Source organism: Marmota monax, unplaced genomic scaffold, assembly GCF_021218885.2.
Source record: "Marmota monax isolate L192 unplaced genomic scaffold, Marmota_monax_Labrador192_F-V1.1 WCK01_AAM20220418_F8-fsc00231, whole genome shotgun sequence".
NCBI lineage: Eukaryota > Metazoa > Chordata > Mammalia > Rodentia > Sciuridae > Marmota > Marmota monax.
The window spans coordinates 361951-376884 of record NW_026693458.1 but is presented as its reverse complement, the minus strand read 5'-3'; the positions used below and the strand labels follow the sequence as shown (position 1 = coordinate 376884).

Sequence of the window (14934 nt, the reverse complement as noted above, 5' to 3'; positions counted from 1 at the left end):
CTTAAAACTCAACAATAACAAATTCCTCAGTTTAAATGTGGGGAAGAGATCCAAGCAGAGACCTCATCAAAGAAGATATACAGATAGCAAGTAAACCTATGGAAAGATGCTCAACACACATAATCAGGAAAATGCAAATTAAAACTCCAATGAGCTATCACCTCAGGCCTGTTGGAATGAATAAACAAAAAACCTGATGGTCCAGCCACTGGTGAGAATGTGGGTCAACAGGAATCTCCTTCATTATTGGAGAAAACACAAAACGGTACATCCACTTTGGAAACAATTTGGCAGCTTCTTGTGAAACTAAATATACTTTTACTATGTAATCCAGCAATCCCTCCCTGGTTTTACCTAAATAAGATAGAAACTTCATCTGCACAAAAACCTGCCTGTGTCTGCTTGTAACAGCTTTATTTGTAATAACCCCAAACTGCAAGCAAATGGCACATCCACAGAGGAATATTGTTCATAAAAGAAAAGAAGAAATGAGCTATGGGGCCATAAAAAGCCATGAGTGAATCCTTAATACATGTTGCTAAGTGAGAGGCCAGTCTGAAGAAGCATAAACTGTATGATTGCAATTATATCAAACTCTGGAAAAGGCAAAACAATATAGAGATCGTAAACAGATCCGCGGTTTCAAGTTGATTGGGGGTGTGAGGGCTGATTAGGTGAAGCATAGGGAATATTTTAGGGCATTTAATCTATTTTGTATCAGCTGAATACAGGACATGAAGCAATTGCCCAAACTCCCAGAACTTGACAGCTACAAGCGTAAATCAAATGCATGCAAATAAGGAAAAATCTTGTAATAGATTGGGGGTTCCTTGGATGGAGGGTAAAATGTGACAAAAGGAGCTAAATGTGTTAAAAAATATAGAAAGCAACCTTATGAAGACAGTGTTGGCATAAATAAGTAACTTTGGAAATTATCAGAAATCAAGATTAAATGCAAAAGGAACTGAATCTAAGTACAGGTATCTCATTGATACCATATGGGCACGGGTTAAACAACACCTTTTGGAATTGGACAATTAAATAAAAGGATTGGCCAACCCTGGGTGCCAGGTTTCTTACTGTTGGAGGGGGAGGTTATGGGTGAGTGAGGGGAGGAAGCTAAAATGATCCATATGCAAATGACCTAAAGTTGAGGACATTAGTATGAATACATTTAACTTAATACAGAGATACATGTGTATAAATACAGACATTTATAGATTTGCAAAAACACAGGTTAGCCTTCACACACATAATTGCCTTACTCTGTCACCTTAGAGAACCTAGAAGAAATGACACCCTAGAATAATTTCAGATCGTGTTCTAAATCCATTCTCTAATGAAAAGAACCAGGCATCCTTGGAGATATGGTTGATTCTAGGACTGGGGCAGGAAAATACACAAGTCTCTCCTGGAGTATTACGTAGTATCAGAAAGTAAGGAAGTGCTTTTTAAACATCTATGATGAGGGGCTGGAGTTGTGGATCAGCGGTAGAGTGCTTACCTAGCACATGCAAGGTTCTGGGTTTGATCCTCAGCACCACATAAAAATAAATAAATAAAATAAAGGTATCGTGTCCAACTACAAGCAAAAAAATATTTTTAAAAAAATCTATGATAAGCTGGGTGCGATGGCGCACGCCTGTAATCCCAGTAGCTTGGGAGACTGAGACAGGAATATTGGAGTTCAAAGCCAGCCTCAGCAACAGCAAGGCACTAAGCAACTCAGTGAGACCCTGTCTCTAAGTAAAATAGAAAATAGGGCTGGGGATGTAGCTCAGTGGTCAAGTGCCCCTGAGTTCAATCCTCCGAAGCCCTCTACCAAAAAAATCTATGGTAGAGTTTTGGATACCCCTTAATCTATGTTCCTGGTAAACCCATTCTACATTGAAAATATCATTAAGTCTGAAACATTTAACACACCTAACCTACCAAACACCATGGCTTGGCACACAGTACACTATGGAGTATCAGTTGCTTATCCTGTGACACCATGACTGGTTTGGGAGCTGTGGCTCACCACCACTGCCCAGCATTTTGAGAGTACTGTCACACATACTGCTTCCCCAGAAAAAGATCAAACTTCAAAGTATAGTTTCTACTGAATTCAAATGGATTTTGCACCATTTTGTAAAGTAGAGAATCTTTAAGTCACATCACAAGTCAGGGACCATCTTTATCTCACAGGGTATGTCACTCAGAGACAGCTGAAAGAGCTCCCAAAGGCCACAGTTGGAACACTTTTGGCAAGAAATCGAATAACAGAATTGAATTATAACCCAAAGTATAAAAATAAATGTCCAAAAGACCATGCTGATGTAAAATAAATGGTTGAATAATTTAAAATGGAAGGATTAGACAAGTCTATAGTGCAGAAGAATTGAAAATAATTTGTGTGGGTACTTTGACTTCAGGGTGGTAAAACATACCACACCCATTGGTTGTGCATGTAACTTTCCTCCAGAGCATGCAATACAGAAGGGGAGGGGGAAAGAGCAATGTTTCATTGGGGAAAGCTGGCCAACTCTATCTTGAGCAAGTGACCAAGGTTATCATCCACAGGATAACTCATTCAGAGAATGTGCACTCGACATATGTGATAAGAATGGTATTTTTTTGGTATCCTCCCCAAAATACACTACCCCAGTGTACTTATGAGAAAAATCATCAGCTAAATCCCATTTGAGGATATTTTATAAAACACAGGGCCAGTCAAAAACGATTAAGGTCATCGAAAACAAGACTGTCACAACTAAGGGGATCTTAAGGAGACATGACAACCAAATTTAACAGGGCGTCCTGCATGGGATTCTGGAATTAAAAAGAATAGGAGGAAATGAGGAATATGAATGAATTGTGGACTTTAGCTAATAATAATGTATCAGTGTTGATACTCGTTAATTATGATGAATGTGACATCAATGCAAAATGTTAGTAATAGGGAAAATTGAGTGTGAGATATATGAGAATACTCATCTTTACCATAATTCTGCAAACCTAAAACTGTTCTAAAATAAAAAGGTACTTTAAGAAGAAATGGGGAAAGTGCTGTCAACACTCCAGTGGAGAAGCTGAAGTCAACATCAAATCTGAAATATTTAAAGTGGATATAAAACTATTTCCACAATACAATTAAATAGATTGTTGTGGGAAACGATGATGTTGGTAAGAGCAAGCCACCTGATATCCTACAGAACAAACGCATTTCCATTTGAATATGTACCAGTTGTTTTTGATAACTAGGCAATCACAGATATAAATGGCCGAGAGTCAGGTACTCTTGGACATTTTGGCACTGCGAGACATGAGGATTTGAAAGGCCAAAGAAAAGTGGGTGTCTGAGATAACTCACTTCTGTCCAGAGACTCCTTTTTTATCTTGTTGGAACCCAAATTGATCTCAGAGATGACTTCTCTATTATTAAGAGACTTGCCAAGAACAAGCAGAAGCCTATCACTCCAGAGATTGCTGGAAGGCTGGCCAGTGACCTAACGGCTGTCAAGTATGTAGAATGCTCTGCACTTCCACCAAAAGGCCTAAAGGATGCAACACTGGCTGCCCCAGAGCCTCCAGAGCGGAGGAAGAGCTGCAGGTGTGTGCGGCTAGGACCACCTCTCCATCGCTCTTTCTGCACAGCTGGTATTTCTATCATACAAAAAGCAATGTTTAAGTCAAATTAAAGATTAAAAATTGTTTTTGCAAGAAGGACAAAAAGTTAATTAGATATATTTGTAAGGATCTATCTGTGGGTTTTCTATTTCATTGATCTTTGTCTATCCTTCACCAGCAACACACTGTCTCCATTCCTACCACCACAGTATGCCTCAACACTGGGAGGAATGATTCTTCTCATTTAATTAGTTTTTTTTTTTTTCAAAATTGTTTTGACTAGTATTAGGCTTATGCTTTTCCATATAAAAATTAGAATAATCTTGTCTAAGTCTACAAAATCCCTGAGCTTTTGATAGTAATTGTATTAAAACTATATATGGATTTGTAGAAAATTGACATATTTAATATACCAAATCTTTCAGTGAACGCTGTGTATATCTCCACTAATTGAGGTATTATTTCTTTCATCATTAATTTGGAATTTGCATTATAGTTCCTGCACATTTTTTGTTATAATTATACTTTGTCATTTACTATCTATGAAGCATTTGTAAATGCTAAAAATGCTAATATATTTTGATTTTTAATGGTTTACTAACAGTAGTCAGAAATGCAATTGATTTTTGCATTGAAATCTCATACCCAATGACATTATTGAATTCATTTATTATTTCTAGAAGTTTTTTAAAATATAGATTCCTTTAAATATCCTATGTAGATATTATGTCATCTGCAAATAGAGACAGTTTTATTGCTTCTTTTCCAATATTCGTATCTTTTATTTATTTATTTATTTATTTTTTAGAAGGAGAATTTTTTAATATTTATTTTTTAGTATTTGGTGGACACAACATCTTTGTTTGTATGTGGTGCTGAGGATCGAACCCAGGCCGCATGCATGCCAGGCGAGTGCGCTACCGCTTGAGCCATATCCCCAGCCCCTATTTATTTTTTCTTGCTTTATTGCAGTGGCAAAAAATGATAGCAAAATTTAAAATGACAGTATTGAGAATGGATATCCTTTCCTTGTTCTAAATTGTAGAGGAAAACAATAAGGCTTTCACAATCAATATGATTTTAACTATAGAGTATTTTTAATAAACAATTATATATTAGCAAGTAGTTCATAAATCAGTTATGTACATTAGTGAAGCCTCATCTCTTTGTTCTTTTAGCTGCATAAGCCATCATCTTACACAGAAGTTACATTGAAGGTAGATGTGACTTGATACCAGAGGTAGTATCTATTACCTTTGTGGTTAGCATCAAGGAAAAAAATAATCTTCCTCAACATTTCTTAGATTCAAGTTTAAATTGGGGTTCAAGCCTCAAATATCATTTGAAAATATGCAGCCTGTATACCTTGCTAGATTTTGTTTATTATAGTAAAGTATAATATTGTAGTCTTCACTTATGTTAAAGCCATTGAAAATATTGCACAATCAATAATCAACATCATCACTGTCTATTCCAAAAATATTTTCCCCATCTCCAGGATATATTCTGTCCCCATTAAACAATATCTTCTTTTCACCAAAACCTTTATTCTACTTTGTGTTTGTGAATTTGCCAATTATAGTTACTTTATAGAAGTTGAATCATATAATATTTGTTCTTTTATGTCTGGAATATTTCATTTGCATAATGTCCTCAAAGCTACCCATTGTATGTAGCATGTATCAAAGTTTCATTCCTTTTTAATGGCTGAATATTCATACACATTTTGTTAATCTCTCATTTGCTGATGGACAATTGGGTTGTTTTGACCTTTGGTGAGTATGAATGATGCTGCCATGGACAGTGGCATAAATATCTGTTCAATTCCTCATTCTTTTGGATACGTACCTAGGAGTGGAATTTCCCAGTCGCATGGTGTACACAGTGGTGGTTTTTGTGTTCATCTTGTACCCTTAAACTTTTCTGAACTCATCTGTTAGATCTAATAGCTGTCTTTTTGATTCTTTGAGATTTTATACATATAGGATTATGTCATCTGTGAACAGAGAGAGTTTTTAAATTTCTTTCTTTTCTTCTTTGGATGCTTTTTATTTCTTTTCTTTGTCTAATAGATCTGGCTAAAGCTGTTAATACAGTGTTGAATAGGAGCAGTGAAAACTGGCATCCTTGTTTCTGATCTTAGAGGGAAAGCTTCCGTCTTTCACCTTTGAGTATGATGTCATCAATGGGTTTTTAATAAATATTCTTTATCATGCTGAGCAAATTTTCTCCATTCCTAGTTTGTTTTCTGTTTTCATCACAAAAGTGTATTGAATTTTGCCACATTCCTTTTCTTCATCAACCAAGATGATCATGCGATTTCCTTTCTTCATTCTGTTGTTGGCTGTGTTATTGATTTGTTTTCTTATGTAAAGAGCCTTATAATCCTGGGATAAATCTCATTTCATCATGGTGATTAATACTTTTAATGCATTGTTGGATTCAATTTACTAACACTTAGCTAAACTTTTCAGCATCTATATTCATAAGTGATATCTGTCTTTAATTTTCTTGTGAAATCTTTACCTGGCTGTTATTGGGGTAATATGAGCCTCACAAAATGATTTAGAAGTTTGTTGTGCCTGATGGATTTGTAGGTTCATATCCTTCATCAAATTTGGGAAATTTTCAGTCATTTTTTTCAGATATTTTTCTGCCCTTTTCCCTTTCTCTTCTCTTTTCGGACTCACATGATGTAAATTTTGGTCTGGTTTTGTTTCCTCAGGGCTTTGTTTACTTTTCTTCAACCTTTCTTTCTTTGTTTTTCTCTAATTTCAACTGTTCTATCTTCTTTCTTTTTCTTGCTCAAATCTGTTGTTAAACTCCTCTAGCAAACTTTTAGTACCAGTATTTCTCTTTGGTTCTCCTCTTTACTGGAATTTTCATTTGTTCATACATCATTTCCCTGGTAGCTCTTTGAGAAGCTTTAAGGGAGTTTTTAAACAGTCTTTGTTTAGTGGGTGCGCTATCTGGACTTTATCAATTTCTCAGTGGTAGTTATTGTTAATTAATTTTGCTCTTTTGAATAGATCACTTTCCTATTTATTTGTATCTTTTATGGTATTTTTGTTGAAAACTAGACATTTAAGTCTTACAATGTAGTAACTCTGAAAATAAGATCCTCCCCCTTCTGCAGGATTTTCTGGTTTTTAAAAAAAATCATTGTAGAGCATCTCCGTGATAGGGATCAGCCTGGAATGAAAGCTTTAGGTCTTTTCAGGTCTTAGCCTGAATTTCTCCCTAGGTATGAGAATATAATTTGTTTTTTTAATATTTGTTTTTTTAAATATTTTTAAATATAGTTTTAGTTGTTAATAGAACTTCATTTTATTTATTTATATATGGTTCTGAGAATCAAACCCAGTACCTCACACATCCTAGGCAAGTGTTCTTCCACTGAGCTACAAACCAAGCCCTGCATTTGCTTTTTAATATATTAATCCTTAGATATCTGGTTCCCAAAATGGTAAAGGGGGTAACAAAAAGAAAAAAAGAAGTACTACTTCTTTAAATCTTGGATGCTACTTCAGCCAGGGAGGTGGGAACCATGGCCGACAGATTCTATGCCTGTACTTCAGTAACCAAAGGCTCCAACCAGACATTACAGTGCAAACTTCAATATTTGAAGAATGAGGTCTGCACTTTTCACCTTGTCTCCAGCAAGTTGCACTAGGAAGGAAGGAATGGCTGCTAGCCATGGGGCTGGTGGGTGGAGAGGTAAGTAGCTGTAAGCACATTAAAGACTTGAATTTTCTGAAATTAGCCAAGTCTTCCCCTTCACATGGATTCCAGAGTTACTCCTCACAGCTTCTCCCGGTACACTTAGGTGGAGAGACAGATCCTACTCTGCCATTGTTCCCAGCATCATACTTAGCTGTTGGGATCTTTTATATTTATTTATAGATGCTTTTAATGAGGTTAATGAAGTTCCACTCTATTCCCGTTGTACCAAGAGTCTGATTATAAATAGGCAATGCATTTTATCAAACACTTTTTTCCACAGTCATTGAAATAATATGAGTTTTTCTTCCTTAACTTGTTGGTGTCATGGATTCCTCTGATACTCTAGTATTGGATCAAGTTACACCACCTTCAATATAGCCCACATGGTTCTGTCTTTTATGCCTTGCTGAATTCAGTTTTGATAATATTTTATTGAGTATGTTTGGGTCTCAATTAATAAAAGATAACGGTATACTTTTTTGTGTGTGATTTTTGACTGACTTGGCATCAATACTGGTTTTATATAATAAATTGGGAAGAGTTCCCTTCTTTTGTTTTCTGGGCCAAATTATATAGAATGGCGTTAGTTCATTGGCTCCTTGATAAAATTCTCAGGTTCAACTATAGAAGCCTAGATATTTCCTTTGAGGGATTTTTTTTTATAAATTCAATATTTTTCATACCTACAAGACTATTTCATTCAGTTATTTAATTTTGGCTGTGTTATACTTTATAGTTTCAAGGAATTAGTCTGTTCCTTCTAAGTTGCATGTGTGTAACATTGTTGTAGTTTTCCCTGTTCTTGTGATATCTGGAGAATCTGTTCTCATGGTTTCCATTTTGTTCTTGATATTGGTGATTTCATCGTGTCTCTTGTTAAGGTTTAGATATTAGGTGCCCCCCAAAAGCTCCTGTGTGAGACAATGCAAGAAAACATAGAGATGAAATGATTGGGTTGTGAGAGCCTTAACCCAATCAGTGTAGTAATCCCCTGATATGGATTAACCTATGGTAACGGCAGGTGAGTAGGAGGTGGCTGAAAGAAGTGGGTCACTGGGTTATGTATTTTGTATCTGGTGAGTGGAGTCTCTCTCTGCTTCCTGATCATCACATGAGCCACTTCCCTTTGCCACGCTCTTCCTCCATGAGATACAGCCTCACTGGAGCCCCGAGGAACGGAGCCGCCTATCTATGGACAGAACCCTCTGAAACTGTGAGCCTTCAAATAAACTTTTCCTTCTCTATAATTGTTCTCGTCAGGCCTTTTGGTAACAGCAGTGAAAAAACTGACCAAAACATCTCTTATTATCAATTTTGTCTTTTGAGTGCTTTATTTTGTTTGTTTCTAAAAAAGAACTGTTGGTCCTCTGTTTTCAATTCTATTTATTTCTGTTTGTAACTATTTATTTCTGTTTGTATCTCTATTACTTCATTCTCTTTGCTTTGAGTTTTCTTTGCTAATTTCTTGATTATTGATTTGAAGTTCTTATTGATTATTGATTTGAAGTTCGAATGCATTTTAGTGCAATACATATCCCTTTTGGCCTTGCCTTAGTTGAATTTCACATACTTTGAAATTTTGTATTTTTGTTTTCATTCAGATTTGAGTATTTAAATTTTGAAATTTCCTCTTCATCCAAGTTATTAAAAAAAAAACAAGTAAAAGTGGTTGAATTAGTATTAGATAAATTAGACTGGAGAGCTAAAGAATTACTAGTGCCAAAGAGAGACATCATGATAAATTCGACCAGTTCACCAAGATGACATGGAAATCCTAAATATTCATGCACTAAATAACAGCTTCAAAACCCAAGAAGCAGAAATTGAGGGAACGAAACAGAGAAACGGGCAAATCCACAAGTATAGTCGAGTATACATATCACATCATAGAATGATTAGAAAATAAATCAGCAGGGATATAATCAACATCAACAAGCAATTAGATCTAATTGATATTCATAAAACACTCCATCCAACAAAAACATAATATACATTTTCATGTGTTCATGAAATTTCACCAAGATAGACAATATCCTGGGTCATTAAGCAAGACTTTAACAAATTTAGAAAAAGTTGAAGTCATTCAGAATGTGTTCTCAAATCCTAGAGGAATTGAACTAGAAACCATCATAGGAAAACAATAAGAACACCTTCAAGTGTTTGGAACTCTCATTAACAACATGCGTCTCGTGTTGGGGTAGTACACTGCTGCAGCTGATGAGCTGATGTTCGTGCATTCATATTGACTAGAGTCAGTAGTTTACATCGGGTTCACTCTCTGGGTTGCAAAGTTTTGTGGGTTTCCATTACAGTGACTACACAGCCCCATGCAGAATATCAGACAGAATACTATAGTGTCCATAATTCACTGCCCCCAAATCCTCTGTGTGCCACCTATTCATCCCTCCCTCTCTCCTCTGAAACCTCTGGTAACCACTGATCTTTTTAACTGTCTTCGTAGCTTCTCCTTTTCAGGAATATGAGATGGTTGGAATCATACAGTAGACTGGCTTCTTCCACTTAGCGATATGCATTTCAAGTTCCTCCGTGTCTTTTTGTGGATGGAGTGTTCATTTCTTTTTATCACTAAATCAAATTCCATGGCTTGAATTTATCACCATTTATCTATCCATTTGCCTATTGAGGAACACCCTGGTGACTTCAAACGCTTGGAAATTATCAATAAAGCTGATATAAACATTTCTGTGCCAGCTTTTGTGTGGATCTGTTTTATCGGATAAACATTTAGAAGTGTAGTTGCCGGTTTATATGGTAAGGTTTGGTATGCTCCTATAGGAAACTGGCAGGCTGTTTTCTGCAGTGGTCATATCATTTTACGTTCTCACTGGCAATGAATGAGAGTTCGTGGAGGTTCGCATCCTTGCCGGCATGTAGATGGACAGTTTTCTGGATCTTGGCTATTCTTATCCCTGTGTTGATGGGACAGTAGGATCATGCCATTTATCCCCTGCTCCTTGCAGTGACAGTGGAATCACTAAGTTCTTTGGCACATTGGAGTGATTACAGTTATCATGTGTGCTTGAGGGCGGCATCTTTGGGGTCATGATCTGTATCTTGGGGTCACAGAAAAATCACTTGGTTTCCCATCTGTACATGGGGACAGTAACAGGATCACTTGTGTCTCATCTATACATTGAAGCGATAGAAGTGACACAGAACAGGACTGTATGGTAAGTCCTTTGTCTTGTGAATTCAAAAGATGAGATCTACAGACAAGCAGAGGGCAAAGATTTATTTAAAGTGGAGAAAGACTCCCTCAGCCCAGGAGGGGTTCCCAAGGGAGGGTACTGCTGGCTATTCTTTGCCTGGGTGCTTGACAGGGACTATGTTAATGAGAGATGCTAGCATGGGACAATCCAGCTCTCTAACCTCTGAGCATAATAAGCCAATCAGAAGTGCATAATTTCAATCCCTGAGTTACATAATTAAGAGGACAGGTCCAACCTTGTGGTTTGACACATCTGTTCAAATAAGGATGGGGGTAGAGGTAGCTAGGGAAGAGCCCTGTGGCTGAAGCCGTCAGGAGCAGAACACCCTGGTGACTGGCTAAGAAGGGCCATGGTGGTTGAAGCCGTCGGGGGGCAGCAAGTAGCTGGATGTTCTGCAGACCCAATTCTCTTTCCGGGATGGCATGGTGGTCTCCTCCTCTGCTGGCCTTCTCTGAGGCCCTCATCCTGTCTGCCTGTGGGAGATCTACCCTCCTGCCTCGTTCCCTCAGAAGGATCACTAATTTCTTACCTGTACATTGAGTTGATAGTGGTATAACTCAGATGATTGTCATATCATGGGACCACCATCTACACAAGGAGGTGGCTGCAGGATCACTGATCTCCATTTATTTGATAGTATTGCTGGATACTGCACCTATATTTTAGGATGAGAATCTCTCTCTGCTCATCGTCCGTGCGTGGGGGTTATGCTAGATCTCATGCTTCGAGTACTGTGACATTCTGTTGCTCAAATTACATAAACATCTTGAAGCAATTTTATGAACAGGAGCGACATTTCCCACAGAAAGACAATGGCCTCTGTTTAAAACTCTATGATGTCAGTCCTGGTGGCCCAGACTCCCAGCTCAAGTTCATTTACATGATGCAATAAGTTCATCTTGTCCCAGAGTGCTCCTGTCAAAAACTGGTCAAAGATCTGTGCTTCAGTCGATCAAGCCATGTGTCGGAGGTCTGTGCAGTGTCCCAGGTGGGTGGCGAACCCTGGTTCTGGGAGGGGAGATCATTGCAGAAGCTCTATGCCAGCTCCCAAGCCCACGGGGAGGGTGCTGCAGGTTCTGGGACTGAAGGCGTTGGTCTGAGCCCTGCCTGTGCACTTGGGCATGTTCCCTACTTCTGTGAGCCCCGTTTTGGAGCTGCTCTGGGGATCCAGAGGACAAATGTGATTTTATTCTGGGTGGGCCTATCTGGGGACCCTACCCTCCAGCTTCAAGATTACCTTCTGGGGAAACCCTTCCTGCCTGCCCCTGCCTGGCGGGCTGGAGCCTGAGATCCTTGCATGTCCCGATGCCTGGGTCTGTCTCTTTGTAGATCTAAAGCCTCCTGGACCGGGTTGGGGGTTCATAAGGGTCATGCTTCAACCAGGGCCCAGACTGGTTTCCCTCATAGAGGAGGCTGAACTTGCTAGGACCTGTGACTGCCTTCCGTGGAGCCCGGGTAGCCAAGCTATGATGGCGGCTGTGTGGGACCCCGAGGTCATCAACTGCCTCTTCCAGCTGACACCTCTTTTGCTCCAGGGAGATGTACTAGACAGACTTTGACCTGTCCCCTTCTGGCCATGTGACACCCTCTGGCCTCAGTCATTTCTCCTGGCAAAAATGGGCTTATAATGACATGAGAGAATGAACCACAGTGTTTAGCACACACCTGGGCTTGATCCCCATCCCCTGTCATCCTGGTTGTCACCAAGCCCCTGCCAGGACTGGCCTGTGCAGGGGTGGGAGGTGCCCAGCCTCCCCTGTCCCAGGCCTGCAGTTAATGAGGAGCTGACAAACCGTCTCACCTTTCACCCTGCCCTTCTCAAGCTCTTGAAGTGGCAAGTGTTTACATGCTCAGAACAAGTGTCCGGGGCCTGTGCTTTGTCAGGGCACCTGGGAGCGACTGGTGGGGGAAGCACAGGGAGTGAGCCAGCTCTGGGGCAGGGTGGGGTCCCTGCTCTCTGGAGACAATGTCCCGGGTGTCAAGGTGTCAGGCTGCAGGCGACCCCCTGAGGAGGCAGTGGAATCTAATCTGGGGGGAGGGACACAGTGGGATATGGGGGTGAGACAGTCGCCGGCTCCATGGTTAGCCCTGACACCATGGTCCTTGATTCCGCACGTGTCCATCTTGTGAGCTTTACCCCAGATGAGGGGAGGCCTGTCACATGGGGGTTCCCCATTTTCCCCCATTTTACAGACAGCAGTGCACCAGGCCGTGATTCTGGGTCCTGCCGCCGTGGGGGTCCTTGATACAGGTTAGTTCATTCAGTCAGCACAAAGCCCACGAGGAGAAAGCACATGGTATCCCCATTTCAGATGAGGGTGCGGCCCAGTCTGGGTCCCCACAGCTGTCCCCTGAGCCCCGGGAGACACTGTCTTCCATCACTCCGCAGCAGACCTGGGGGTCCAAGACAGCAAGACTCACGGAGGTCGCCTCCTCCTGCGGCCAGGGAGGGCAGGCGGGAGCCGCTGGGCCAGGATGAACCATTGCATGGACTCCAAAGAAGGACCCTCCCTGGGCACAGACGGCCCTGACAGCTGCAGGTCCCAGGATCCCCCACGGCACAACAGATTTGTCCCAGGGACAGCCCCACCACCGTGCGGGGTTGCCACTCCTTAAACCCCACGGGTCTCTGTCCATCAGTTCTCAAAGATTGCGTGACCTTCAGGAAAGATGTCCTCTTGCCCTGTGATGGGATCTTCTCAGGGTCCAGGTGACCCTGCTTGGAGGGGAAAGTCCAGGATCTTGATGCCTCAGTGACACGGGTGTGTCACTGAGCAGGGGCCGAGGTTGGGAAAGCAGGACAGTGCTGGCCTCCCTGGACTGCCTCTCTGTGTCAGTCCTGGGCGCTCACCCTGGGGGACAGCAAGTCCCAGACCAAGGTCACCCTGACTGCCCCCATCCCCTTGCATCTCCGTGCCTTGGTTTCTCATCTGTCAACGGAGACAACGCCACTCATGTAAAGCCACTATCATGACCCCAGGTGCTCCATGAACACAAGGTCCTGTTAGCTAAGGTGGGACTGATTTCAGAGAGGGCCGGTATGGGCACAAAGTCACACAGCCTGTGAACACGGACCAGGAGCCCCCCTCACTCTGTGTCCAAAGTGCTTTAAAATAGTAGGTTTTTTAATCCTTGCTGTGGACTTGCTTGTGTCTCCCCCAAATTCCTGCACTAAAGCCCTGACCCTGATGTGATCGTATTTGGAGGAGAGGTCTTTGGAGGGTGACTTGGTCTACAAGAGTAAGGGTGGGGCCCAGGATGGAATTAGTGCCCTTATTAGAAGAAAAGGCACCAATGCTCCCTGTCACCACCTTGTGGGGACGCCAGCAGGAAGGCTGCCATCTACAAGCCAGGGAGGGAGCCCCCACCACCAGGAACGGCATCTGCTGGGATTTTGACCTTGGACTTCCAGTCTCAGAACCATAAGAAATGGATGTCTGTTGTTTAAGCCACCCAGTGTGTGGCACTGTGTTATGGTGGCTTCCAGCTGACTGACACAGTCCTGATAACAGTCTCCCAGGTCAGCACTGTCATCCTGCTCACTTTACGGGTGAAAAATAGAGAGAAGCAGCCATTTGTCCCTGCACAGAGCTTGTGAGGGCACACGCCTGTCCCCTGTGGCCCTTCAGGTTTCTGTGTGGCCCACGATGGGAGAACAGAGCTGCAGACCCCAGGGCGGAACCTCAGCGGAGAGTGGGTTGGAAACAGAAACAGACAATAGTGTTTGTCCAATAAACCAACAGGAAACACTGAATAATGAAGTGTCAGTCATGCGCATTTATCAAAGGGATGGGCATTAGCTCTGGAGGAAGGGGTGGGGCAGGAGTTGACCACACGTGGCCCCAGTCAATGGTGAGTGGCATGAGTGTCCCGGCCTCCACAGGCTCCTCATACCCTCTCTGGCCTGGAGACTCAGACACCCCAAAGGGCCCCGGATTGCCCATGTAAGAACCCCAGGTGCCTGGGCTGTGGGTGTGAGGAGGCCTGTGCCCCTTCTATCTGGGGGCCCCGGTTCTGGGAGGAAATGGTCTGCTGGGCCACCCGGGAGGACTTTCCAGAGCTGAATGTGGCCTTGGTCCCATCCCCCAGGGTCTAGGTTCCAGGGATGCCTGACCCAATGCAGCCCCCAGCCCCCCTTCTCCTCTGCGACCCCCCACCTGCTCCTCTGCGACCCTCCTGACCGGCATTTGGCCATGTCCACCCCGGCCTGTTGCCACTACCTCCATCCTGATTTCCTCACCAGGCCACCAAGCTCCTGGCCTGCTGCCTGAGGTACACAGTCCTAGCAAGGCCACCAGCGTCTTCCCTGTGGCCCTGCCCTCTCTGAGCCTACAGGCCCCGTCTATAGAGCAGCCTGCAACACAACAGCCTC

The 14934-nt window shown here is 42.0% G+C and overlaps 1 pseudogene; it reads left to right on the top strand.

Annotated features, from left to right (window-relative positions):
• The first annotated feature begins 3134 nt into the window (after positions 1–3134).
• Positions 3135–14934, top strand: part of LOC124101654 (cell division control protein 42 homolog) — a 30848-nt pseudogene continuing 19048 nt past the window's right edge.